We start from the raw sequence: 12,899 nt of genomic DNA, 5'->3' as shown, positions 1-12,899 counted from the left end.
GGGATGGGGGAGGCGGCGGCGACGAGAAGGTTTGGGAGCGGTGAGAGATTGGGACGAACTGCAGAGCGTCTTAATGTACAGTGGCGGCAGCGGGCCGTTGCACGCAATAACGCCGGTGCGGAAGGCCACGCGGCCATGCACGATGAGACGCATCCCTACGTCTCCTCGGAAACCAGGGATGCCATTAACGTCGCTTGACCAAAGGTAGGCGACGGGGTTTTAGCCTTCCGAGCCGCTGACGAGTGGGGCCCACGTCGCTTCGCCTCGCTTTTCGTTGTGTCCGGTGCGTCCCCTGTGGGACGGGAATCGGCTCGGGGCGCCGGACACCGTCTGCGCCGAACAAAATTGGGCTTTAGAGGACGCGGCTGGAACAGTTTTTTGATCCGGCGCGCCCCCAATAGATTTGAGAAAGCTTTGAGGACGCGACTGAAGATGCTCTAACAAACAGTCTGCGGAGAGAACGCCGCTCAGGCTTGATCTGCCGCTGCCGGGCAGGGACATGGGTACCACAGAGCCAGCCAAAGGCACCGAGTGCCATGGTCGGCTCAAGGCAGTTGATCCAATCAATCAGCAAGCCACTGCAAACATAGATGCATGATAAAAACAGGACAGAAAACACAATTTCATTGAGATTAATTCTCACTGTGCAGTTAGACTGCATCAATACTAGTTCATACTCATTCTTGCTCCACACTTGGACTTGCATGTAAAACATGATCGATTTCCTTGCTCAATGTTCATAAAAGCATCTCTAGCAGAGCCCGTATATCGTGGAGCCGAAAACTACGAGTTTGATCTCCTGAACTATGGGAAATTGTTGGATTTTGTCGCGGCGCAGAACAGAAACCAAACTCGTGAACCAAAAACGCGGAAATCAAACGTCGCAGGAAATTGAAACTCGTGATTGAACTCGATTTGCGCCGATCAAGCTGAATTCGTTGATAATTTACAATAAGGCAGGCAAAATACATGCATCTTCGACCTACATTCGGTAATAGGGGCCTAATTTAGACTAGATTTAGTCCCCGGATGGACTATACTGTCACGGGGGCGCTTCATGTCGCCGGCGGAGGGTTTTTGGTCGCCAGCTATTCCTAGGCGACGATAAGTGCCGCCACCTCGAAGGCCGCCGCCTCGGAGGTGCTCCCGCAGGCTAGAGGCGGCCCGTCGGCGTCGTCGTTGTTGTTGCCGCGCGGGGGCAGCACCGGCAGCGGCGGGCTCCACGAGCCAGTAGCGGGACGCCTCCGCTTCTCCTTCCTCAGCCGCCTCAACGCGCACCGTCGCGCCATAAGTTCCAGCCACTTCCGGCCGGCCCGCTTCCATGCGCCGTCCGAGCGCGACCGCCTGGCGCGGTCCGCCTCCGCCCGTACACCCGGCGGACGCCGAGGTGCTTTTCCACCGCCGATTCGGCCACCTCCCCTACCCACGCGTCTTAAACGGCCCATTTCGGACGGAGGGTGGTGGCCGAAGCGGCGGAGCAGCGTCGGAGGAGGCGGAATCGCTCGCCGGAGAGGAGGCAGGCGGCGGCGGCGGGAGTGAAAGCGGCAGAGGGGAGTAGGGTTTACAAACCGAACTCCCCTCCATGACCCCTTTTAATACGGGGCGTCCGCTCGATTTCTCGGGGAGTCACGGGGCAAGCCGTGAGTTCGGCTCCGTTCTGGCCCATCTTCGAACCGAACACCTATTCTCGTCGGACTTTTTCAGTTTTAGCCACGAGTTCGGACTCTATTAAAGATGCTCTAACATGTGACTGCCCCAATCAAGGAAATGAAAACATGTAAACTACAAACATTGGCACTAAAACAGCTACTGACCAAATAAGTTTGTTAACCAACAACATCAACCATAAGGCTAGCTTTCCCTAACAGAACAATCAACTGATGCAACGGGCGTTTCGTTTCGGGTACCACTTTGATCAAAATGACAGATGCTCATGTCCATCTCCTTAGGTTTGAGAGCCGTCACCCTCAGGCAAGTTCTCAGCTGCCCATCCCAATTGAACATACGCATACACCTACAACGACAAAATCACAAATCAGTCAAATACAATAGTGTAATTTCCAGCTCGTAAGAAGAATCACACTGAGATCATCAAGTGATGTTGAATCCATAACCAACCCAGCACAACCAACTTAGAATATAGAAGTAGAAGAAAAGGGAATGAACTGAAGGGGCCAACTTGGGCTGAGTAGAACTTTGTGTACTCTCCTTCGATTAATACTGTGTATACTTGTATTGTATGTGTGTTTTTTTTTTGAAAAGGAAAAACCCCAGCTTATGCATCGTGGTGATGCACACAGCCCTTTATTGAGAACCAGTATTCTTTGTTCAGTATTTATTACATCTCAAGGATCGCCTAAAGTCAACACAAGAATCAACCAGTGAAAAAAGGAGAACAACACGAATCGACTAAGCATCCTCTAGTCAACTAATATGCTGCCAGCCAGCCCGGCACAAGATATTCTGAGCGACCATCTGAAGCCGTGTGCATCTAGAAGCCATGACATTCCGCTGCTCTGGTGGTGAGAGGAGAGCCCAAAGTTGGATCCAATGCACCATGGAGAAGATAACCTGTAAAAAATTGAAATTTTTCTTGTTGTTAAAGATTATATCATTGTCGGATCTCCATTTTGACCAGCATAAGGCTGATACACCAATGCGAATTAAAATCTTCGATTGTTTGTCAACTCCATTTAACCAATTTCTAAACATATTTGTAATATTGGTTGGCGGAGGGAGATTATGAGTAAAATTAACAATTCACAATATTAATTTAGCAAAAGGGCATGTTAGGAATAAGTGTTCTACCGTATCTTGTTCTCCACAAAAAACACATTCAGTACACCCAGTCCATGGTCTCTTTGCTAAATTATCTTTTGTCAAAAGCACCTTATTACTCAGGAACTACATAATTTTTTTAATTTTTAGGGGGATTTTCATTTTCAAAAGATATTTCCGCAAGTATGTTGTATGATAATTCATAAGATCCTCATACATAGATTTGACTGTAAACAACCTATTAGTTGTTAGTTTCCCCATAAAATAGTCTGGTTCATCATTTAAATTTACCATCACTAATCTTTAGCATAAGTGTAACCATGTTGTCCACTTATTACCAGATAGCACACGTCTGAAGCCAATGTTCAGCGGTGTTTGTGCCAATACATGAGCCACTAACACATTTTTATGGTTCACGATATTATATAAAGATGGGTATTAAGTAGCTAATGAGGATTCTCCTAACCAAATATCTTCTCAAAATCTTGTCGTTGCACCGTTTCCAATTTTAAAATATCCTTTTTGAAGAAAAATCATCTTTTACCCGCATGAGTCCCTTCCAAAAGGGGGAATCAATCGGTTTTGCCTGCACCTCAGAAAGGGTTTTTTGACTTAGGTATTTATTCTGTAGCAACTCTTTCCACACCCCTTCCTCATTTAGTATTTTAAAGAGCCACTTACTCAATAAACATCTATTTTTAAGTTAAAGAACCTCAATACCTAAACCTCCTTGATCTTTTGGTCGGCAGATTATGTTCCATTTTGAGAGTCTATTTTCTCTTAGCTTCAACTGTGTCAGAAGAATCTAGACCTATAAAAATCTAGACGCTTCCTGACCCCAACGGGTATTTCCAGGAACGATAACATGAACATTGGAAGACTTGTTAAAACAGAATTGATAAGTACTAATCTATCGCCATACGATAGCAATTCTCCTTTCCAGCATCCCAATTTACCTTTAAATCGAATCTTCACTGGATACCAATCTGAATTTTTAAGCTTACTAAAATGAATAGGAACTAGGAAGCATTGGCGCGGCGCCACGCCGCGCCCGTGGTACCAATTATTTCATATGCATGGTTATTACTAAATATTTGGAGTAAATTGATTTATCTAGTCAAATTTGGTGTTGAACTTAAGAGATCTGGTTTAGTAGATAACACAGTGGTCAGTAAAAAAAGAAGTGCTAGCAGACGCATATACATTAGATTACATAGCAGAGGCCAGTGGCGGCGGCCGATGCATCTTTACAATGGGAAAAGGTAGATACAGGCATAGGGGGTGTCATCTGGCTAGACAGGGTGCCACAACTGAGTTAATTATATATAAACATAAGAGCATTGCAGAACTTAGTTTTCTAGGGCAGAGTAGGACAACTAAGATACATAACATTTGAGCAGCCATCTAGTGAAGTGATAGAGCATAAGCACTTGTTCATGAAATGACACATATGCCAATTAGGTTGACAACTTGACGTCAAATTTCCGGTTTTCATCAGTTCAACTCCCTCTGTCTTCGATTACTGAACTACGGCTGGCTGTTGTTTTTACTGGATCAATCTGCACAGCTATTCTGAATAGCACTGCTGGCTTTTGTTACTGGATCAATGGTGCTGATAAACTGAGAACTCGGAGACGGGGGATGGTATGTTGTCAAGATCGATGGCTTCTGGTGTAACCTCGGTGGCAACGACACCTCTTTGTCTAACTATGCTACTTATAGAAGATGGAAAATCGTCTTTTCGACCTGTCACTGTTACAACGACCAAAGTTGCATCATGGCCCTGAAGTGTACTACCTTCGTCGCCGGAAAACATGAATTGTCCTATTACCTCTTTTATTCTCTTCATTACGCTGGATATCTTTTCTATTGACAGAGAGCTTGTATCTGTGAACATTGACAGTGGTAGTTATAGTTTGCATATGGAACTAACAGTCTGCTCTACCGTTCCAAGCTAACTTGTGGAACTGAAGAGTAGTTTACCTCTCTACCCCTTTCATGCATGGACAATGAGGGCAGTATCGAACATTCAGCTAACAATGAAGTGGAGCAAGTAAGAGATATCTGAGAGTATGCAGTTGCCTCAATTTAAAGGTGAACATTTGCATTAGTCATTGACAACATGCTATTTCTAGTTTCATGGAAAACATGGTAAAGTGACTCAAGTATGAAGGCTCACTATTACTTTTTTAACCAATGGCATATTAGAATGTACGTCAGCTCGATGATGAGGTAAATTTTTTATTACCATTAAGTTCTAACTGAAGTTCGTCCTTTCACATTAATAATGTTGTAATTAGCAAGGAGAGGGAATGACAGATTAGCTACCTTGGTTCATATATAAGGTAAATAAAATTACCTCAGCTCGCCTGATACACATACATATATACGAACTCCAAGGGCAACAGAAAACACACAACCATGGACCTTTCAATAGAATCACAATCCTGAGTACATTAACCTCACGTGAAAAAACAATTTATAAAATACGATTACCTTAAGTCTTCTAATATACACACACACACATATATATATATATATATATATATGAACTCGGTCACTTATAAGCATTGCCATGGGGATGATTTTTTTTCTTCCAAAGCAGTTTCAGCTAACACCAATTTGCTTGTATTGGCACCAAAGATATAAGATCCTACCATAAAAATTGGAGCTTCAGGATAGCATGGAAATATAATCCATCACACTGCTAAGAATAACAAATATGGACCACAGTAGCACAATGTCAGGAACAATACTTCTGTGGACTGTCTCTTAACCTGCAGACAAAGGCCGGACTAATCTAGGAACCATAACACATTAACACCATTTTATTTTCAACAGAGCTGTCAGATTATTATAGAGAATGTAGATAAAAAGGAAATCATACAATTTAATTATTATTCATAAAAGAGCACCATATCATTACTGCCCAGTGCTCCTTGAGAGATTGTCAACACCAATCATAGTTTCAATGTGAAAAGAAGGTAAATTTATATATAAGGGTTTATGATTTGCAGGTACATGTTAGGATGGAAAAATTATAGTATTGGGGTAACTTTAGGCAAAAATAGTACTTTTAACTGTAACAGCAAAAGTTAGAAATATTTCTGCTCAGAATAAATACTTGTGTTTGCCAGCAGTTTTTTGTGTACATTTACCAACTAAATTTAGTACAACATATTTTGTATGTACCGAAGGTAAGCTAGCACAATATCTGCGACAGATATATTGAGGTGAATAACTCTTTCTTTGTTTATGCAACTCATCAATGCTATGTGGAAATTCATGCCCTTTATCATTTTTTTACACTGCCCATTATCATCTTATAGACATGGGGAAAAAACACAAAAGCAATACGAAGTGCATTCCGCAATGTTCATGCTAAATGTAAATCAATACAGCTAGCTATTTGGCAGCCATTTGACAACTCAAAAGCAAGTGTTATTTCAATTTTCCAGAACTTTTTTAACAGATCCATGCAGTCTATCAGCAAGACAGAAGGTGATACAGTCTAGAAATGTAAGTTCACAAAAACCGCTGACAATTTTTACAAAGATTACTCTGATGTTTTAACAGCTTGTGCATACCGGCAACATTTAAAGAGAAACTTAAATAGCATCAAGAGGCCATATTAATAGTAGATTGTTTGTTTGTGTCAGTTTAGAAGTAAAGCATGAGATCAAAGCTATAGAAAGACATCAAAACATCAATTACTGGTAATTTCCTATTGCCCTTGACCAACTTTATACGGTGAAACTTCAGATCCCCATGCAGCTCAGTGGTACATAAGCTAACCTGCTTCTTTGGTATCTGGTTAGCTTCAACTCCAGCGCCTCATTAGCATAGAGTGTTCCCCTGCTCGATTGATCATCCACACAAATCTTGTTAGCCACCCAAGCAGCAAGCAGGCAGTAACTAAGGATTAACTAAACCAGAAAACATGTGATCACAATAACACATGGTAGGCACGCGTCGGAGGGTGACATATCGGTAAAAAAAAGACACAAAATAATTTTTTCCATATTAAATCTTAAATAGTGGCTTATATTTTGAAACAGGGGTAATAATTTGTAAATAGAAGTGCATGAACATCCCACCATGTCATTTTTTGGGGGCATACAGAAGACTACATTTGCAGAGACAACCGAAAATTCTAGTAAAAGAACCATAGCCAAGCCAAGGGATTGCCACCAGAGAATGGACGACTTCATTAAAATTCCAAGTACCTGGACACAAGCAAACAAATTAGAAGAAGACGCCAAATATTTGGTTCATATTCGTGAACATTAGACTGCATGGAACCATGTGAACGGGAATAGTGGCATTTCTGTGAAATTGGCCTTTTTTGTGATTTAACTGCATTCACTATATAAGAAATTTACTTCCAACACAGGAAGAAGAAAACGAACATATTAATAGCACAATTAGTTGTCTGCTTGCCTAGATGAATTCCCTGCCTCCAGCCAGCAATATCAACTGTACAATTTGACACCTGAACTGGCATAGCTGGCAGAAGTAATAATTTTTCAGTAAGAATCGACCCGACAAATGAGTCATAAAAACCAGCAGCTTGGGCAATGCTGTCCGAATCGATAGATGAGCGATTAAGCATGCAAGTCTACCACTAACAGAGAAGGGAACGTACTGTGTAGATGAAGCACGCAAACCAGAAGGAGATGTACCTGGCCGGCCGGCCATAGCATCAATGAGCAGGAAGAAAATCCTGCAAAAATCAATCATTAAATAAATGGAAAGAAAAAAAATTAATCGAGAGCATCACATCCAAAGACAGAGAATTAAGGCTAACACAAATCAATATGCAGTTGATTAGTTGAATCAGGAGTATCACGTACCAGGCAATTAGATGTGCCTTACAACCTAGGCCAGATTGGAATAAAAAAATACGGTGGCCAAAAGAGATCTTCCCAGAGAACTAAAGCTACAGGCTATTGGAGAGCTCCAATTGCTAACAGGCAGATGACCCTGCCGCTTGGGGAGCTACTTCTGCAGCCGCAGGTTGCAGGCTATCTTGGTCAGCGCCTTCGACCACGATGGAAAAAGTGAAAAAAAATCAGCCCAATCACACGAAACGACCGGTCAGTAAACTGGGAGAGTCAGATGGATTAGAGACAGAGAGGAAGGAGGAGATGGGTTAGGGTTTGATACCTTCGAGAATGGAATCGAGGAGATTATCATGGCGAATGGTCCATGGAGGCGCCTAGGTGATTCTCCAGGACGCTCCATTGGAAAGATCCTCGCGGTGCCGGTAATTAATGGCAGGCCTCCTTGCCGACAGTGGCCGCAGCCATCAAAGAATTTGAGTCCACGGCCCCGTGTTGGCACATGTCGCCGGCGGTGCTAGCAGCAGGGAGGGCTGCTAATTGCTGGCTGCCTGCTACTCGGGGCTGGAGTTCTGTTGGATGAGGGCGGAGATAGGGCATTGAAGGGCGTGGGAGGCCATGAAGCAGGACGTGGTACTATTCCGTCAAAAGAAAAAGCGGTGCGGTGAAGGTGGGGCTATCTGCTAGAAATTTCAGGAAGGAAGCACCGTTTAACCGGGAGGCGAACGCAACAATGAAAAGGGAGGAGGCCTTTGAACCGGTAACCGGTAACCCACAGCAACAAAGAAATAGCAAATAGTAACTAACCACACTAAAGAGAAGATTACGTGTCAGTGAATGGGTGGACGAAAATTACACATCTACAGTATGCAAATTAATATGAGGTGGGTTAAATTGATTGACTTTTATATAGTGTATAATTCCTAAGTATCTAAAAGGTAGCTCCCCAATATCACATCCAAAAAATTGTTTGTATTGTTGCTCTTCCTCCTTAGCCTTTCCAAAACAAAATAACTCACTCTTACGAAAATAAATCTTGAGGTCCAATAATTCTTCAAACAAACATAAGATTAGCTTCATGTTTACCGCTTTTTGCAGGTCATGTTCTAAAAATAAAATTGTATCATCAGCATATTGTAGTATAGAGAGTCCTCCCTCGACAAGATGAGGAATAAGACCACCCACTTGACCATCCTCCTTTGCTCTTTCGACTAGAATAGCAAGCATATCTGCTATAATATTAAACAACATTGGAGATAATGGGTCACCCTGTCTGACTCTTTTTTTGTTTGAAAATAACGACCAATGTCGTCTTTCACTTTAACACCAACACTCCCTCCTTGCATAAAAGATTCAATTAACTTACACCATCCACTAGCAAAACCTTTCATTCGCATGGACTGTTGCAAGAAAGACCATTTGACCTTGTCATATGCCTTCTCAAAATCAATTTTTAAAAGAACACCATCCATTTTCTTACTATGTAATTCATGGATTATTTCATGCAAAATCACCACCCCCTCTAGGATGTGTGTGTACTATATAATTTGCTTCTTTGGCTAGGCACTACAGGGAAAACAAGGCAATGCCTATAAAATGTCAGTCAAATAGTTTGGCCACAATGCATCAATCCCAGAGAGATAAACAACTCGGCCTAAATGAGCTGCAATCTCCTATATAATTTTCCCTAGGTTTTCCCTTTGAAGGTAAAGAATACAATTCAAATTGAACTGGTCACATGCTGAAAGTTTGAAACTAGTAGGGAACTGGTCACATGCTAAAAGTTTGAAACTATTAGGGATATGGCGCTGCAACATTATTTAAGTGTGCAACATGCAGAAAATAGATGTTTGTACACAATTAATTCAAGTTATTATATGGCCAGAGCCCAGAAGGCGTTATTTCCCATATCTTACTCAATCATCTTCAGATCAATGTTTGGATGCAGAAGAAATGTGGACTAATAATTAGTGAGGGATAAGTACAGTAACCTACCTAGCAAGTTACAGGAATTTGAGCGGGTAGAATTCTTCCATTGGCTCGCGAGGCAAGACAGATGTTGGACCGCTAAGCGCTGACCACCATGCGCGGCGAGGCCTATAACATCATCCCCGCTGCCCACTCTGTGACCAGGAGCCTAAGGCCATGCGACACCTACTACTGAATTGCCCATTCTCTCGGCAAACCTGGCATGAGGTGCTAGCCTGGCTCAGGAAGCCGACAAGAGCGCCAAACCTGGAGGCATCGCAAATGGACTGGTGGCAGAGCTATACACACCCAAGACCTTGCGCGAGGGACTTGCATCTGCTGCCTTGCTCACACCATGGCTGATCTGGAAGCAATGGAATGAGTGCATCTTTGAAGGTGCACATCCATCTGTCCAAAACCTGGTTGCCAGAATCAAGGATGAGGCTGCCATTTGGGCTAGGCCTGGCGCCAAAGGTCTACGGGTAGTTCTGCCATCAACCTGGGATGTCCACTAAATACTTGTATCTCTGTTGTAATATGCCTCCTAGGAGGATTGTAAAACTCTCTTTTCAATGAAACTAGCGGCATGGCCCGCGCATTCGCGCGGCTAGATTTTATATGAATTATACGTACATATTTCTTTTAGGCAAACCTATAATTTGGTATTACCTTCTTATAATTTTACATAACTTGTGCATCCTTTAGATAAGAAAAGTCTTGGACCAACCATTCAAATTGGTATTAGATGTTTGTGTAATGTCTTTTTGTTTAAGTTATATACCTTTTACTTTGATGATTTCTTAGCTCGACAATGTTAACAATATGTTATTATTTTAAATGGTTTTAGCAAGCATATATGCACAATTTTCACTCCAGTGGGTAAAAGGAAGCTATGCCTGGTGGAATGATGTATAATCTCCACTGAAAATAAATGATGTACAATTTCCAGGCCACAACCAGGAGCAGGAAATGTAATACTCCCTCTCTCACAGTTTATAAGGCACGCGCGTATCCCTACGTCGCAAATTTGATCAAGTTAGCATTAGTTATATGTTATAAAAATTATATCATTAGAAAGTTCAGATGTTCTATTTTCTAATGATATAATTTTTGTACTATATAATTTAAATTATATAGGTTAAATTGATAACCTAGGGATACGCGCGCGCCTAATAAACTGTGAAGGAGGGACTAGAAGATATAATAATATCCATTCTAACACCATTTTTGAGATAGATTATAGAAGACATTGAAGATACATCGGGACTTGAATCATGGCTTGTTCGCCCTTCTTGTTAGGGCGGCACGTGTGGTGACTTCGCTCTGTTGTATGGGACATCTTGATCCGCTTCTTATGCTTAATACAATGACACGCAGATCTCCCGCGAGTTCTCAAAAAAAAGGTTTCGATCTTCAGAGAGATGAGAGGATATTGGATAGATTCTCAAGTATTTTAAAAGGAATGCATGGGTGATTACACCGGTTGATGTGTAGATTCTTCATAATTTTTAGATGAGAAGAACTAAATCTCTGGAAGGAGTTGTACTGGCTTGTGGAGCTCTGGAGCATGTGAGACATGAGAACTAGAAAATGGTCTATCTGGGTTAGTTTCTCTGGAGACTAATTTTAGAAGTACAAACCTAAATGTAAAAGTGAACTTTCTCTTAATAAATCATTTAATTGCATCTTTAACTCTATTTAAAGATCTGTAGAATTTTGAATTTTCTAGTTCTTATAGCTTATTAAGATTTGGTTCCATATAATAATTGGAAAAATAAGCTGTCTAGCCATTTAAAATGAATCTTCGATCTTATATTCTTATAGATATAACATGAAATGTATAACACTTCAGTGTTGAATGAAAAGTAAATGGTAGTAGTATAAACAATAGACAAAAATGTTAAATATGTAAATCCCTAGGTGTTTAAACAATATATTCTTCTCACTACTTTCACTTTAGTTGTGTATGTGCATCCTCTTGTGGTTAGCCACTCAAATTCTTGGACACCATATTATTGTTGCCTCAATAGTTCTTCATTGCAGGTTGTTCCTATGAATGGTGTATCTACAAACACACATGGAGTGGGAGAATGACAATAATATATATAGTTGTTGGCGTTAATTTTATGCTTCTTTTGATCCATTCTCTACATGCTGAAAGAGTTTGCATTGACTGCATTGTTATAGAGCCATAAATTAATATGGGTTCAAGGGACGTGGGTGTCTAATGTAAGCTTCGTTGTCGTGTCATCGATCTGCCGGGTTTGTAGTGGATTCGTCCGTGTCACCAAGCTCAAGCTCCATATAGTAGAATCTTTACTATTAGGAGGGAATCGGTGGTGGTCGTACGTAATAAGACCATCGTACTTAAAATAAAAACCTGGACTGCTTCGTTGGTAAAAACCCACCCGACCCGCGCACGACATGAGGGAAGAAAAATCGGCCTAAAACCAAAACGATTGACACACTCTGATCGCTCCTGCTACCAAAAGCAGAATCTCTACTACTTAAAAAGGAGGAGACTGTTCCGTCGTCAAACCGTTCGTCGTCAGTTTAGTCGTGCTTCGTCTCTCCGATCGCCCCGAACGGGCCCAATTGGGCCAAGCCCAACTAATAATCCAAGCCCTCTCGTCGTACATCCTCTTCGACCTACTCCCCTGTTCCTTCCTTCCTACCATCGCCCATTTCCGATCTCCGCCCAGCACGAGCCCCGCCGTACCATCTAAGCTACGCCCACTACAAGCTATGCCCAGATTATAATCGCCTCTCATCCCCCACCCCATCGAACCGAACTCCATAGCCGCCGCATCACATTGCCCCCATGTCTCAGATCCAGCATCCAGGAACCTTCATCGGCCGGCTCTTCGACTCTCCAGGTTGGCTTTCTCGTCATGTACTCCCACTCTACGGTCATAGAGGGGACACCAATGCACAAGAATCTGAAGTATTTTCCCTTCCACGGGAAGAATTCGGGGATACTGCAGCTCGGCAGTCGACGGTTTCATGCGTCCGGTTCCCTATCTCTCCATGCATCTTCTGTACAATCCTCATGAGTATTATCTCATTGGATCGTGTATCTGCCATCTTATCATTTCATAGCTACATCTCACAGTTTGAACTTGTTACGTGGTATATGCACCCGAAATATTTGCAGTCACGACCAAAGTAACCTCTCTGAGTTTCTGAACTGCATCTGCATGTGCAACTTTGCCAGCGCAAGTCTTCTGTAAGTCTACAATTTCGTTTTGATGCTTGTTCTTAATATCACATTCACATTAGAGTTCATTTGTGGTCTATTTGTCTATATTGTAG

The 12,899-nt window shown here is 42.2% G+C and overlaps 1 long non-coding RNA gene across 7 annotated transcripts; it reads right to left on the bottom strand.

Moving 5' to 3' along the window:
* Positions 1-3,950: 3,950 nt before the first annotated feature.
* LOC139830621 (uncharacterized) lies at positions 3,951-8,259 on the bottom strand. 7 transcript variants are annotated; one of them, XR_011743467.1, is made up of 5 exons: positions 7,945-8,259; positions 7,632-7,818; positions 7,424-7,501; positions 4,610-7,284; positions 3,951-4,530 (listed from the first exon to the last, which is right to left on the bottom strand). It is a non-coding gene; the product is annotated as an uncharacterized lncRNA (long non-coding RNA). The 7 variants fall into 7 exon arrangements; XR_011743471.1 differs by having other exon boundaries at positions 3,951-4,665; positions 4,762-7,284; XR_011743469.1 differs by having other exon boundaries at positions 3,951-5,205; positions 5,275-7,284.
* Between the last annotated feature and the right edge of the window lie 4,640 nt (positions 8,260-12,899).

The sequence above is a fragment of the Lolium perenne genome, chromosome 4 (genome assembly GCF_019359855.2).
Source record: "Lolium perenne isolate Kyuss_39 chromosome 4, Kyuss_2.0, whole genome shotgun sequence".
In the NCBI taxonomy this organism is placed as follows: Eukaryota; Viridiplantae; Streptophyta; class Magnoliopsida; order Poales; family Poaceae; genus Lolium; species Lolium perenne.
The sequence above is the reverse complement of the archived record's forward strand: the minus strand, read 5'-3'. Positions and strand labels throughout refer to the sequence as shown.